Source organism: Thermobia domestica, chromosome 4 (assembly GCF_964235325.1).
Source record: "Thermobia domestica chromosome 4, izTheDome1.hap1.1, whole genome shotgun sequence".
Lineage (NCBI taxonomy): Eukaryota > Metazoa > Arthropoda > Insecta > Zygentoma > Lepismatidae > Thermobia > Thermobia domestica.
Window position 1 is genome coordinate 55,908,188 of NC_137457.1, and position 15,595 is coordinate 55,923,782.

Genomic DNA, 15,595 nt, shown 5'->3' on the forward strand with positions numbered 1-15,595 from the left:
CATGCTCACTCGCATAAAGGTAACAAGATACGGGAGAGTGAGTAACAAATGGTGCAAGTTAAACAAACTATTAACTACTATACGACGCTACTTGATCAGCGAGCGTTGCTAGCTATAACCCAGGCTCTGTGCCTTCCTGAAATCGAAAAGAAAGTTAACACTATGTAATGAATACTAACTGCTGTTACTGTCTGCAACAAAAGCTTAATAAAAACAAATAGTGTCTTCAAAATTTGTAAAATGTATAAACATTAAATCTAGGACATATTTTAACATAACAGCGCGTGCGCGGTGATTCCTCTAAACTCGTAAGACATCTCAGGGTTTTCATAAATTATAGCTATCGCCTTTCAAACTAAAAATTTAAATATACATTAATCCAGATCCGATCACGCAAAGTGAGTATTTGATTCACTTCCGGAAATGACAGATATAAAAATGATTGCAATTTTAAACTATACTTCAATGAACTACAATGATTAAATTTTCTAATTTTAAATGTTAATGAAAGCTATAAGTGTTTATACGGATAGAGTTTTACTTTAAATTTACTACCTCAAGGAAAGTTATTTGTTTTTCAGCTAAACATATTGTTCGACCCGATATTAATACTAGAACGCCCAAAGGGATCAATTTGATATTTTGACGAAATACATTTTTTCATATCTACCATAATTGAAGGAATTGAAAGGTGGCATTACCTGACTTTTCCTAAATTGTTGATGTCGCATAGTGAAAAAAAATGATATTGTTGTTGTGCATTTTAATAATCTGATATCGACCGATTTGCCCAGGGGATAGAATTGATCCTGGAGTTAACATATTATTATACTTCCTCGCATCAACTACATTATTTTGCTTTTCCGTGAGCAGCTTTTAGTTAAAATGATTTAATATGTCAAACCAAACTTTACGAAATCCTCCCTTCCCGGTAACAGGACATATGTTAGGCACAATTGAGTTGAATGTGCAGTCATAGCGCCATTTGTCATTACGTGATAGTCACGTGGCAACGTGTTTGACACAATGCAGCAGTTGACACTTCGTTCGAAAGTGTGACAAATAAAATCTGTGAATTAAGTAATTTTATAGTGAAGAAGCATCTACGAAAATGGCACAAAGTAAACAATTAAATCCGCATGAAGTTCTTTAAGAACTTCAAAGAATATCCGAAGACGAATCTGATTTTGGATGAAATGTCATTGAACTCAGAAGACAATTTGGAATGGGATACTTATCATAGTGAGCAATCTTCTGAAGAAGTTAGTCTTGCAGAAGAAGAAGAAACTACCGAAGGTGAGTACATTTTATCTCAGTCTGTTTTATTCAACATGTGTTTCAATTCTCTACAAGGCAATAAAAGAAAATAATACTTTCAGACAACTATTGAAAAAATGTGATGAAATATTCGTTGTATAGAACTGGGATAAACAGGAAGTTTTTTTTTTAGATTTCACTTTCCTGTAATACCAAAAGCATAATGTATTACTGAATTTAGCTGTCATCAAGTTTAGCTAAAATTTCAAATCCTTACTTTGAGCAGAACTGTGTAGTTTAATTTTAAGTACAAGGGCAATATGCTACAAAGAAAGCTGCTACCTATCATGTATGTACAGTACTAGAACAAGTAATAATCGCAATTGTACAGAAAAACAAAACAAAAATAAGCAGACTGTCTGCCACTAAATTGGTTCGTAATACTGTTATGGTCAAAGTAAAGAGTTGCCGCTAAAATAATATTACGTTTGTTGATATATTTTATTATTTTTTACATTACTCGTAATCAACTCTTAGATATGACTGGTCCTTTCTATGCAATATATCGATTCCAGGTTCGTCGCGTTGTCTCAGTTTATTTTATAAATGCTAAAACATCCTTACTCAAGGCGAAAGTAATAACATTTCTTCCTATTTGGTCCCTTGTGAAGTAACATTTTATGGAGCAATCATATATTTTGCATGAATATTTTATAATTTCATAAAAATAATATAATCAATTTCCATTATCTATTTGTAAAATAAAAAGCAGTTGCACTGAATTTTCTCTCAGACTTTTTTGCAGGCATTCCAATACATAATGAGATCAGAACAAGATGGAAACTGCGTGGGAGTTCAACTGAAGGCATCAGAGCGGCGGCGAAATAGTATACAGCTAGAGACGATAATCTATGCAAGGAAATACCTGCTAATGTTACAACGCGTGTCAGAAATATCTTCATAACATTCTAAGAGAAATTCCAGGGCCAACACCGCATGCCAGAAGAAATGTAATTAGTGAATCTGTGTCAAGTGCATGGCGCTTATTCATAGACAAACGCATACTTATCCACATAAAAAAGTGTAACGAAACAGATGTGCGTCTTGTGCTGAAGGACAATACTTGGTCACTAAGTTTATCGGAACTCGAAGCTTTCATAGCAATTCTGTATGCTCGTGGCGTTAGTGGCAGTGAAAATATTGAGGTTCATGCAATGTGGTCGAAGTCTTGGGGATTGCCATTTTGTCCCGAGACTATGAGCAGAAATTGATTTTGCAAAATAATGAGGTTCCTAAGATTTGATATTAAAGCTGACAGATTGATTCGTGAAACTTCCTCTTGTTTCTGAAGTTTGGTGTAGGTTCATTGAAAATTGCATTGCAAGCTACAAACCAGGACAGAACATTAAAATAGATGAGCAGTTGTTCCCTAGTAAAACTCGTTGTCCAATTACGCAGTTTATGTCAAATAAGCCAGATAACTATGGGCAAAAATTCTGGCTGGCTGTAGATGTAGATGCGAAGTATATTTTGAACGGCTTTCTTTGCGTTGGTAAGGAGGAAGAACGCCCTGCAAATCAAAGAGTTCCGGAGTACGTTGTCATGCCTCTTATGAAGCCATTTTCTGGCAAAAGTAGAAACGTTACTACAGACAACTATTTTACGTCACTAAAGCTCACTGAAAATCTGAAAGCAAAGTCATCTACCATTGTTGGGACAGTGAATAAAAGTAGAAGAGAAATACCGAAAGAAATTAAATCAGATAAAGCATCTTTGTACTCGACAAAGACTCTCAAAAGCAAGGACGTAACAATGACCTTTATCAAGGTAAGAAAAGTAAGAATCTTTTGGTATTGAGCTCTCTTTATGACACAGTGGACATAATCGACAATAATAAGAAAGTTCCTGAAACCATTGCTTACTATAATGGAACGAAATACGGGGTTGACATTGTAGACAAAATGGCTAAGCCTTATACAGTGAAAGTGTCATCACGAAGACGGTCTTTAATAATGTACTTGATCTTGCAGTAATTAATGCAGTTGTAATATACAGAGCAGTCAATGGAATGAAGATATTGCGAAAGGAATTTATTCAAAGGGTAGAAGAAGAACTCTGGACAGAATACCTGCAGCTTCGGTCTGAGGATTCAAATCAAGCCACAAGAACAGAAGACGACACAGATTCAAATACAGAAATACCGCGTAAACGACGTAATTGCCAAATTGTTTTAAACTGCAAGAGAAACAAGGCGTCTCCAAACTGTAGCACTTGCAGAAAGGTAGCTTGTGGAAAATGTGTTCGTAAAGTAACTTAAAATGTAGAAAATGTGTGTAATCACGGTGATATCGGCGCAGTATTGAGTACCATGTTCGTGAACAAAGACGAAGGAAAGCTGTAAGCAGAACTATAAATAGAAGTAGTTACAGATCTTCCGAAATAACTTTTGTAATAAGATGTAAGTAATGATTACTATGTACTTATGTGGTAAACACATCAAAAATATATGTTCATATATATATATATATATATATATATATATATATATATATATATATATATATATATATATATATATATGTATATATATATAAACTTGCTAATAAAACTTTACTGTAACTTGGTTTCTTCTTTTACACAGTGAAGAACAAAAAAAACTAGGGTAGTGTTTAGTAGAAAGGTAAGTATGTACAAAAAGAAGCCAGGGATCAAATTGATCCTTACGGGTGATCTAGGTGAAACGGATTTCGGGCGTTCTAGTGTTAATACTACTAGCAACAAAAACAATAATAAGAAAAGTGAATAATTTCAATTTATTGTATATATATTACCCGATAATACAAACGTAGAGCGATAGGCAATAGTAATACTTCGCAATCAAAGGAGATTCTTTAGAAAAAGTAAGTTGAAAAGATGTAAATAAATAAATAAATATTAAAGGTGTACATCCACGATATCTTAATGAAAGTGAATTTACTTACGAAGCACGCCTTACTTTCAAATTTTAATTACGGAGAATAAAGAATATATGATAATAGGCAAAGGAAATATGATTATTCTTTCACGAGTACCTTTCATTGAACCCAAGTACTATGGTGTTATGATAATTTATGTATATTAGTCCAATTTCTTTCCCGCTATTATTTTAAAGCTCCTAACAATATCCGAGCTGAATATGGAAAGGAGATGAGCTTAGGGGCCAAAAGGTAAAAATGTGCAACCAGAATTGGACAAAATCAATTTAAAAAGTACCATATCTAGTTATTTAAATATTTGTTTCTTTAACATTTTTAACAGCTTACTATAAGAAATTATTTAAACTAATACTTAGATAATTCCGCCAATATATGGTCTGGTAGGATGAATTTTACCTAATATTAGCGTCTTCCGTGTCATGAAATACTCGATCATACTAAAACCAAATAACCTTCCTCAATTAGCAGATAACAAAGCTAGAAAAGGGAAGAAGTACATTGATAAATTCCAAGGACAATTCAGTGTTTTTGCAAACAAACCGTGCTAAAATTAAGTTCTATGTCTTATCTTTGAACTATGAAGACGTGCACTGACAAAATATATAAAATATCGAACCATATATTAGGCCAGTTTTATCTATCCGTTCTTGTATTCAATCCCTAAAACCTATTCAATCTAAACCCCTAAAATTGTTATGTTCAACACTTAGATTGTTTGCATTAGAATGAAATAATAAGCATATATTTTGTGTACATGCTATTAGTCAATCTACAGTCTATATTTATAAAGAATCTTCCATTTAAGTGAGCATTACATCAATTTGTTCAGACAATATTGCACATTCAACTGGATGAAATTAACAGTCCTGAAAATGCTTTGTGTGTACTGCGTATTGTATACGACCCAGGATAAATATTTGAACAGTTAATACACAACACCTATTAGGTGATGGAGCACAATTTAGAGTGTTTATATTTACTAATGTTGTAACTGATTCTTGTTATGAGCCTCATTTAACAATTATTTTCAATGAGTTTTTTTCGTTTAAACATAAAATGTTTATCCATAAGAGAAACAGGTCTACCCGTAGTATATATAATACAAATTTTATACTGCTTTCTCATGTATAGCATCATTGAATACTTAATTAAAAGAAAAGATAATTTTGATGAGGAGTTAGATTTATATAAAATTATATTTCAAAAATCTATTAAATTTTGTTAAAATAAAGACAAAAGATGAAACAGAATTAAAAAACAAGAAATTACAAAATATAAAATTAAAGAAAGACATTAATAAGATATTTCAATATTATGATGAGATTGTAATGTTGTCCAAGTTATTGTTTTTGCTTTATGTAAGTTGTAAACACAGACATGTGAATTTGTAATGTTATGATGACGAAGGACAACAAATAAGCAAGTTGCAGAGTAAGAACTATTGTAAGAGTCATTGTAAAATTTATTTGTTAACATGAACACAATTTTGGGAAGTGACAAAACTGTCAGATTACGGAGATACACGTCTGGAGATTTTGTCTATTTAATGATCATTGCAGAAATGTCAATTTCGGCAATAAGATAAGCAAACACGTGGAATGACGTGAATCAAGGTGTAACGGATCTTTCTGAGTCCGTGACATTGATTCTTACAGTTATCGTTCGTGTGTTTTGTTAGTAATCCACGATTTAAATAAATGATATTGCGTTTGTCTGGATAGGAATTTATTAATTTTCTATAGTGTACAACCGTATTCTCAAGCTGTACCGGGCATTCACCCCTTTGTATATTTCCTTAGGTTGTAGTTCTCAGTTAACCCTTGTATGCATATGCAGGACCTCTCAGGCCCTGTGGGGTTTTATTTTCAAAGTTATTGCAAATCTATTCAATCAATAAGCCTTGCTAATTGTGTATTCTTATAACATTCTTTTACGTATTCATGAGTAGCTTTAGAATATTTTTTGCATTATCTGGAAAACAGTAATATTTGATTTAATTTAGTAACCCCTTAAATGCATATGCAGGGCCTGGGAGGACCTAATGAAATAATAATGGTATGCGACTTATTTGACATAATTTTGTAAATAAAATTGGGCCTAATCGAATATGTTATTTAGTTTTATTACCCCTTTTTATTATTATTGTACTTATTTGCAATTAGTTCTATATATAATTGCTTATTTTATGCGCTGCAATATATATGCAAGCTTTTACCAATCGTTTGTATATAAGATTGTTTATATAATCTATCAGCCATTTATTAGAGCTTTTTGATAACTTGTTTCCTTTGTTCGAACAATTACAGCAACAGACTTGATACAATAATGTTCTAATATATATATATATATATATATATATATATATATATATATATATATATATCTTCCACCGTTGCTTTTATATTGTGACTAGGTGCAATTTGCAATGCCCAGTTACATTGGTGTGCAATTTGTGTTAGTATCAGCGCAAAATAACATATACAGCTAGTGGAAGATGAACTATGAAGAGAGTGTGTGAGGATGATTTTGTCCGTTTTGTAAATGAGTGTCTTGATGATAGTGTACTGTCGAACAGTAAGAGTGAGGAATCTGAGGATGAAGAATTCAATAATACAGTTCATCAAGGAAGTGTAGGTGTAAGTGTAGGTGATGAACATTTCGATACGTCATCACGCTCTGAAAGCACCAGTGGGAATGAAGCTATTAGTGATACCGATACACATTTTAGTCCAAAGGACACAATTTGGAAAAACAAAACAACTCCATCACATACATCAGCACATCGGTTTTCCCCAGGTGTTTCAAAGGGAGTGAAAAGAATACGTCTAAAAGATACGTTTGACTGTTTCATTTCAAAGGAAATCTAGAATGGAATTTTATACTATAGAAAACTTGAGGGAAGAAGGATTGCAACATTGAAACGAAAAGAGTGGAAAAATGATAGTCTGGACTAAATGAATGCTTTTCTTGGCATTTTGCTACTAGTACGAGTAGAGAAAAAGCTGAGATGTGCCAATCACTGAACTGTTCACCTCTATGAAGTCAAACCAATGTTCAAAGGCATTATGTCTGTCAACAGGTTTGAAGACATAAAGAAAGCCTTACGATTGACAAATGTACAAGGCAAATCTTTCTTGAAAATGATATGCTGGCACCTATTCGTTTTGTGTAGGAAATATTTCTATGAAACAGTACAAAAGTGATTGTTCCGTGTGAAGAACTTACTGTAGATCAACAGCTAATGCCACTTCGAGGTAGGTGTGGGTTCATTGACACGTATATTGACACGCCTCGAAAATCTTGAAGATACGTAATAGAAATATTTTGGTTATGCGGCGCTCAATCATCATATACAGTCGATGGTTTTGTATACACAGAAAGAAAACCAAAAGAAACCAGTTGAAAAGAAATCTGGGAACAATGTGATAAAACACCTCTGCAAAACCGTTTCTGGAACTTCACGAAATATTACTATGGATAATGTTCTTGATAGTGTTGATCTAGCAGAGTATATGCTACAACAATGACATACGGTTATGGGAACACTAAGGAGAAACAAACGCGACAATCCAGTTGAAATGAGAGCCTCATCTCTTTGAGGAGTAGGTTCATCAATGTTTGCATTCAAGCAAAATGTAACTATGGTCAGCTAAGTACCAAATCAAAAGAAGACAGTGATTTTGATAACCAACATGCATCATGATAAGGCAGTTGATGAAAATAGCACCAAAAGAAAGCCAGTGATTATAAACTATTACAACAAAACTAAATGTGGATATGATGTTATGGGTTAGGACGTTAGAGACTATACCTGCAAAAGACAAGCTAGAAGGTGACCCTTTGCTCTCTGGTCAAATATGATGGATGTGGCAGATAAATAGTCACATTCTTTTCAGGATGCAGAATCAAAATTTCTATGAAAACAAGAAAGACGATCGTCCATTATTCTTGCAGGAACTGGAAGAAAATTTAATGAGAAACCAGGTGATTCTAAGATTACAAATACCCAACTTGCCACTAGCAACAATTAGTGTTTTGAAGATATACGGAATTGAAAAGGAATAATCAGGAGAGAAAATAAGATAATATGAATTTTGTCCATACAGTATTCCTAGAAAGAGAGCGTTGGTATGCTGCTAGTGTGGCAAAAGCATTTGGAAAGAACACATAAAATGATTTGCTATTCATGCATTTTGTAGATCAATTTTTCCTCAAAACTGCTAAACAATGATGTCATTTGAATACAAGAATGTCAGAAATTATACAAATATTGTTCTTTTGACGATTATAGTACCATTTCACACAGGTGTGTTTACAATTTTAAAATAAACTAGAAAATTATGAAGTGTATGAGTAAACTGAGAAAAGTATATTTGAAGAAAATATTTTGTTAGTGTTTTTTTTTGTATTTTCTACTAATTGTAATAAATATAAAATAATTGTAAACGTTGTTTTAAAACTTGTATACTTATGAATATGCCAATTGTTGGTCTATTGTGTGATAAATTAAGCTATTATAGGGCTGCAAGTAGTAATTTGCATCAAATTCCAAATAGAACCCTTTAAATACCATACAGGGCCTCGGATGCCCTGCATATCCATTAGCGTATATTTACTGAACCATGCGGACAAGGGTTAAATAATTTGATTTATAAATAAGATAAATTAAAGGTAAATTTAAATTGTATATATTGCTTAAGGACTACACATGATTAGATATATTTTTAAGTTCCAACATTTATAAACTTTTAATCAAAATTTAGCTACAGTAACAAATGTGCAAGCTAAAATTTCTTTATCAGTATAGTGCATTCTCATTATATGTAGTTATTTATATTTTTAACTTAGTCTATTTTCCACATAAAGAAATTAATTAATACGAATTTTTAACTATTAATATTGCAAACGATGTCGAAAAGTGCATGAACGTTGATGGCTGTAATTCCTTCTCTTAATCGGTGCTTGCCATTTATAAGTACGGGCAGTTGACATTAATAGCAACAAAACAACTGACGAGCGAAATTCAATGAGGAAGTAAAGAAATAGTGCTGTATAAAATAGATATTTTATACATTTTTGGATAAAATAACTTAGTATCAACATTTATTTAGGAATTACGGGAGTAAATTTTGAATGATAAATCTGATTCAAGGCAATAATGTTCTTACAGAAATAAATTCTAGTTTGTTCATAGCTCGGCATAAGTTGTTAGGTGTGACGTATGGATATAATTTTGAAAAAACATAATCGGTTTATGCGTTGGGGCGAGTGCTGCTATTATTCGATTTAATTTATCAAATTTACATTTTGGGCCATTTTACCTATGCAAAATTATTGATTGGAACATTTGATAATGACGGTAGAAGCAATGAAATAACCCGAGTAGGACTTGGTACGTGAATTTCAGTGTAGACTATGGACTTTACACCAAGATGATGATTCGTTTGTAATACTGTAATGTGGTGTTCTGACACCGTCAGATAATCTCTATCAGTCATGGGAATATACTGCAGGCATAACGAGAAAGTTTACTTGGGACTCGAAAGGTGCTGGATGGTATAATTGTATTATAAGGCAATCCCTAATCAATTTTTTACTTCACAGGTGTTCGGATAGCTGCTGTGGGAATCTCAGGATGACTGATTAATACGATAAATTTTGCAATAGGTTTAAATACAAAGTTTTTTGTCTAGTTCCTAGTGGTGGCACTAGCGGCAGTGAGAAATAAAACTAATCATTGATAAAGAAATTTCTTTAATTTTTAATTATTTTTGAACAGTGTGATGATGATGATGATTCGTAGATGATGATGATGACCGGTAACGTCATGCACTTCAGGTTCATAGTGGGAATGTCTTATAGCTGCAATCGCGTGACAAATATAAATTCTCGATTTTCATAATATTCAAAATTCTTTAGTTGATTATTAAATTTTGTAATTAATGAATGCTAACGTACGAAATAAACTTCGACGGTACCAATCATTCACAGTTGCCTACCTCAGAAAACCTCTATCTTGTTACCTTACGATTCATGCAATATTTAGAAATGAACCAATTTAAGAAATACAAATTATATTGTTGTTATCATATTGTCTGGTTAGTGGTGCCAGGCTGGAAATTGGGATTTATTTATAACCAGCTTCTAGCATAATGCAGCAATGAACGATTTTATTTTTTTTAGTTCAAGTCAATGTCTCACATTCCATATATGTTTTTTTATGTAAATATATCATTCTTCATATTTTTTTTATTGTTGAATAATTAAAGAATTTTCATATTAAGTAATAATTATTCGAAGAAGTAAATAGAGCTGGAAATATTGGTACATTGTATCGCCAATGTCATTAATCCGCTCCTCTGCTCTTTCTTAACTCACGATAAATAATTTATTAGTAGTAGTAATAATAATGTTTCATTTAATGTTCGTGTGATGGCATGGCTTTTATAACTTTGTAATATTCGTCAGAATAAGTAATTATAATGTAAGATGACCTTTAATCTTATCATTTTTTTACACTACAAGACAACCCTGAGGTATAATATCCCAGTTTCTTAGCAGGCGCTAGCAGGCCCTATTCATATGTATTAAGTCTAATGAATGGATATATGAAGATACGAGCTGCTGTGTTGAGGCCAAACTCACTGTCTAGGCAACTGTCAGGTATATGCGATGATGGATGTTTCTTTGTTATTTCTGAAGCAATAAACACATTGAACAGGTTATTTTTCATTTCAATTTAAGCGCAGTTACAAATTTCTCAGTTTAATTACTAACCTACAATACAAGATCTTTTGTGAGAAAGGAATAGAGATTTAATTTCACTGGTAGGATCGTTGCTTAGGACAACATCCTGATAACTTCTGATCAATAAGCGTGATTTTGCTTAATGTCAGCACAGTAGATTTCTTTCAAGACAATGAATAGTGTGAAATCAGTTTTTTAAAATACATTAAAATATATTTTCCATTTTTCAGTTATAATTGTTTAATATTTTAATTATTTATTTCTACTTTGGAATAATAATCATTATATTTATTATTATTGCTGTTATTATATTCTGTCGACCGGTAAAAAAAGAGAAATTTATTGGTCGTAATGCAAGGCAGCAGTTTAGACATGGACGTGTTCCAAATATATACTTACCAAGGATGGATTAGCTCATTCATTCGAAGGAGATCATGAATTCAGGGTCATTCATTCAGAGAGGGTTAGAGAAAGTCAGCGGACAACGAGAGTATTAGCGAAGAGTTACCAGTCATGGTGGACTGTTATACATTATAACTTCTACCATCGTTTGAAGTTCTAAAATCTTGGTAGTTACATCGTTCCAAGTTGTTGGAGTTTGTTAAGCTGCACCTTGTTTCCAGGGGAAAACCAACTACATTAATTCGAAAGGTATGTGTTTGCTATCTGATCATCAAATAGAGAACATAATTAGGATTTGCGAGTTGTGATGTGATATGGTTTGCATATTCTTTGCAAACAATGCACAGTACACATTACTGACAAAACACTTTACTGACAAAATACAAATTTTTAATAATGAAACTTGACATGGTGTTTGCTTTCCTGAGATAAGTTCACTAAAATTTTCCTGTACATTATAGAACATGTTCTGAGTACAATGTCTCTATGTTATGAGCTATGCGATTACTATAAAAGGCACACAAGGGGGGTTGACAATATCGATTTATAGAATTTGAGATTATAATTTTTATTGAATTTTAAAATATTTTTACTTTCATTTGTGTTTTATATTTAGTGTATATATATGTACATTTGTCTGTAATTTTATTTATTTACTTCAAGATTTATTACTAAGTTAGGTGGAGATAATAGTATTTCGATTATTCTTTTGTCAATGTCCTAATGGTGCGGGATGAAATCTTTTTAATCTTGGATGTTATGGCAATCTCAATAACTGTACGTCTCGTTAGACATATTACTTACTTTGCATCTTTACATGTTAAATTCAAACCCACTGTGCCAATACATGGCATTATTACAGTTTAATAGAAATATATATTAACTTAATTAATTAAGTGTTTAGAGTTTCTAATTCATGTCATAATTATTGATAAAAACAACCATATTTTGTCTTTCAAGTAGGAATCAATTTCAATTGTGTAGACAAGATGAAATTTGTTACTTGAGTTGTGTTAGATTAATTATGTGTAATCTATTTTGTAGTTTAACTTCGTTCTCAATAATATATCCATGTTGCCCTTATATCCTATGAAGCTAATAAATGATAAATAACAAGGTGCACCGACACATTTTTTTTTCATAAATTGCTAAAAAATCAGTTTTATGTTGTTTCCAACAAATTTCGCTTGTCACACATACATCTTTTTAACAAAGAGATTCGTATATAAAGCGGTCACAAGCAATTCGTTATAGCTGATGCTTATCCGGAGATAACTGTCGACTGAAAGTAAATGAGTACATGAACGAAACTGCATAGTCTCTTGATTTTCACAGCACAATATAACACTCCGCCTTGAATTTTCGTCTTCAATTTTTAGTATGGAACTATTGGCATATTAATACCATATGCAATACAATTGTGTGGATGTTCGCCAATAATATCAATATATAGATATATATTTTCACTTTGAATATAAATTTGCTTTCCCGTGCATCGGAAATACTGTGCAAAATTATCACAAAACGAGTGGCAGGAAAATCGAAGAACGGCTATCAGACGACCAGTATGGAATAAGGAGGAAAACTGAATTAGGGGAAACAAAACCGAGTCTACGGTTCATCATTCAACAGTACACCAGAACAAATAAACCATTTGTAGATATAGGGAAATCTTTTGACAAGATAGATTGAAATAGCATATTCAAAGCGTTGAAGAAACTGGAGTTGGATTACAGAGACAGAAGAATGATATAACAGCTTTAAAACAACTAGCTGTTATAAGAAAACATCAAATGGAAACGGAAATATATAAAGGAGTAAAGCAAGGACGAGCATGTTCACCTTTCCTTTTCAACGTCTCCGTTGAAGAATTTATGAATAAAATGGATAGGATCGAGAAAGGTGTAAAGATAAATGGCCATGTTTTCAGCACAGTCAGGTTTATTGTTGACATAGTACTCACAGCTGAGAAGAGAAACGTTTCTTGCAGGAGGCACTTGCAAACTAGAACAATGTAGTGAAAAATACTGGAAACGAAGATAAATAAGAAGAAAATCTAAATGACAATGTGCACAGGAACAATACAGAGAGGGGCTATAAAAAGGATAAATCTAAAACTTTAAGACGCTTTCCTATTTAACAAGTCAAGTATTCTCGGACGGAAGTATTTAATAATACACAGGAAAAAGAATAGTACGAGCTAAATAAGCATGCAATTGGAAGAAAGAGCCGCTGACATCAAGAAATGTGTCGCTGGATTATCGGAAATGATTTATCAATTCAATGGTGTGGACGAAGGGACTTACGTGTCAGACTGGTAGACACTGAGATAAGGTAAATTATGAAAGCTGGGAAAAATTCAAATGTAGTTGGGGTGCATAATCATGCGATTATAATAGACCGAAAAGAAACATGTACAAAGAAGTACTAAAGGAAATTAACGAAGGATGAGAGATCATGAAGGTGGTAGAAAAGGAAGGAACAGCGTGTTTAGGAAGCTTATTTGGTAATCCGTTTGGACAACTGTGTTGAGAGAGGGAAGGGCAGAAGACAACCTGGAATAATAAAACCAAGAATAGAATATCTAAATGCAGTAACGAACAAAGATGTTATCAAAGTATAAAACAACTCTCCCTCGAGAGAGAAAAGTTTTAAAATTTTCCTTTGTGCTCCAACATATGACTGAAGTGAGATAAACTATTTTACTGTACTGTCGTAAAAGGTGAGATAATTCACTTTCTCCAAATATTGTTGAATTTGGACAAGACCTACAAAGTTGTTCGCAAGACAAGGAACACCTAAAGTTGAAAATATTTAATTTCGAGACACTATTTGCATTACTGAAAGAATTAAATAGACAAGAACTGAAGTGTAACTTAAAATGTATTTTATCCATGATATCAGTTAAAAATTGAACCATATTGAAGTAGTTTCTTCTAGGTAGACGAACCAATGTTTCACCTCTCTATATATTCAACTTTATACTGCTGAAGTGAGAAGCTTTGTCAGCCTTATGTATATATATATCAGCAATAAGTTGGTAAAACATTTCATTATTAAATTTAAATGTAGCAATTATTTTCTTTATTCTACATGCATATTCTTTATTCTACATGCATAAGATAATTGAAAACCTTCATATGACATACGGTGTTACGAAAAGTATGTTATCATATCTTGCTCTTATTATGCATACAAGCATTACGTGAAAAATTTGCATTGTAAATATGTTGTAAGATAATGAAACACGATCTTCACATTTACGTTGGAAAGTGGATTTTTATCACGTTGGTATGTGTTGAGTATACGTTTAACACTTATATCAGGGAGCGTTGAATCATTCTAATGCCCTATTGCATGTTTACCGTACAGCATACGTTGATAGTATTTTTGTCCCTACAACGTATGTTTTACATTTTAAATGTATTTTAACGGACGTACTCGACATTCGTTACTACTACATTGAAGAGAAGTCTTTCATTAACCGTAAAGCCAACATATGTCACCATTCTTTCTAATTGAGCTTGACGTTTCTAGTTTGATAAAATGGCTTCCACACACATGCATGATTATGTGGATGCTGGAAATATTGTAGATGTGCTTGGTGAACTATCAGCATTTGACGGGTCATTAAGTCACATTGATTTAGAAGGAGATGACGACCAAGATTTTCTGTTAGCATGGAGTGGCGGAAAAAGCGACAGTAGTACTGGGTTGGATGATGTTAATCCTTGTTGCTGGATGATCGATGTGCAAGTTCATTACATAGGAATGTACAAGAAACTGACAGAAGGTGGTCCACTCGTGATGTCCAACCGTATTTTCCAGTTTTCAAAGAAACTGTTTATCGTTGGTCGTGATCCTTCATGTACTCCGTGAGATTGTTTTTCTACTTTACGTTTTGAGCAGACATGTTCAAACACGTAGAACTGGAAACAAATTTTTATGCTGCCTATAAAATGGAATTGCTGCATCGTCAACAAAAATTTAAACCACATTCTGTATGGCACAAATAGGTTACTGTCAAAAAACTAATTATAATTAGGACATTTTATATAGTGAGAAGAGAGTGGTATGCATTATATGTGCCAAATATTATGATATAATTACCAACAATACTTTTCAGCACATCTGGCAATTTTTTTGGCAATAAGCTGATACTTTTATGGTTTCAGTCATAAAATACCATCTTTGTAAAACTATTTATAGTTTCG

The 15,595-nt window shown here is 32.6% G+C and overlaps 1 long non-coding RNA gene across 9 annotated transcripts in view; it reads left to right on the forward strand.

The window, feature by feature from the left end:
- The window catches only part of LOC145683311 (uncharacterized), a 621,166-nt gene that overhangs the window by 514,013 nt on the left and 91,558 nt on the right, over positions 1–15,595 (forward strand). The window lies entirely within an intron of this gene.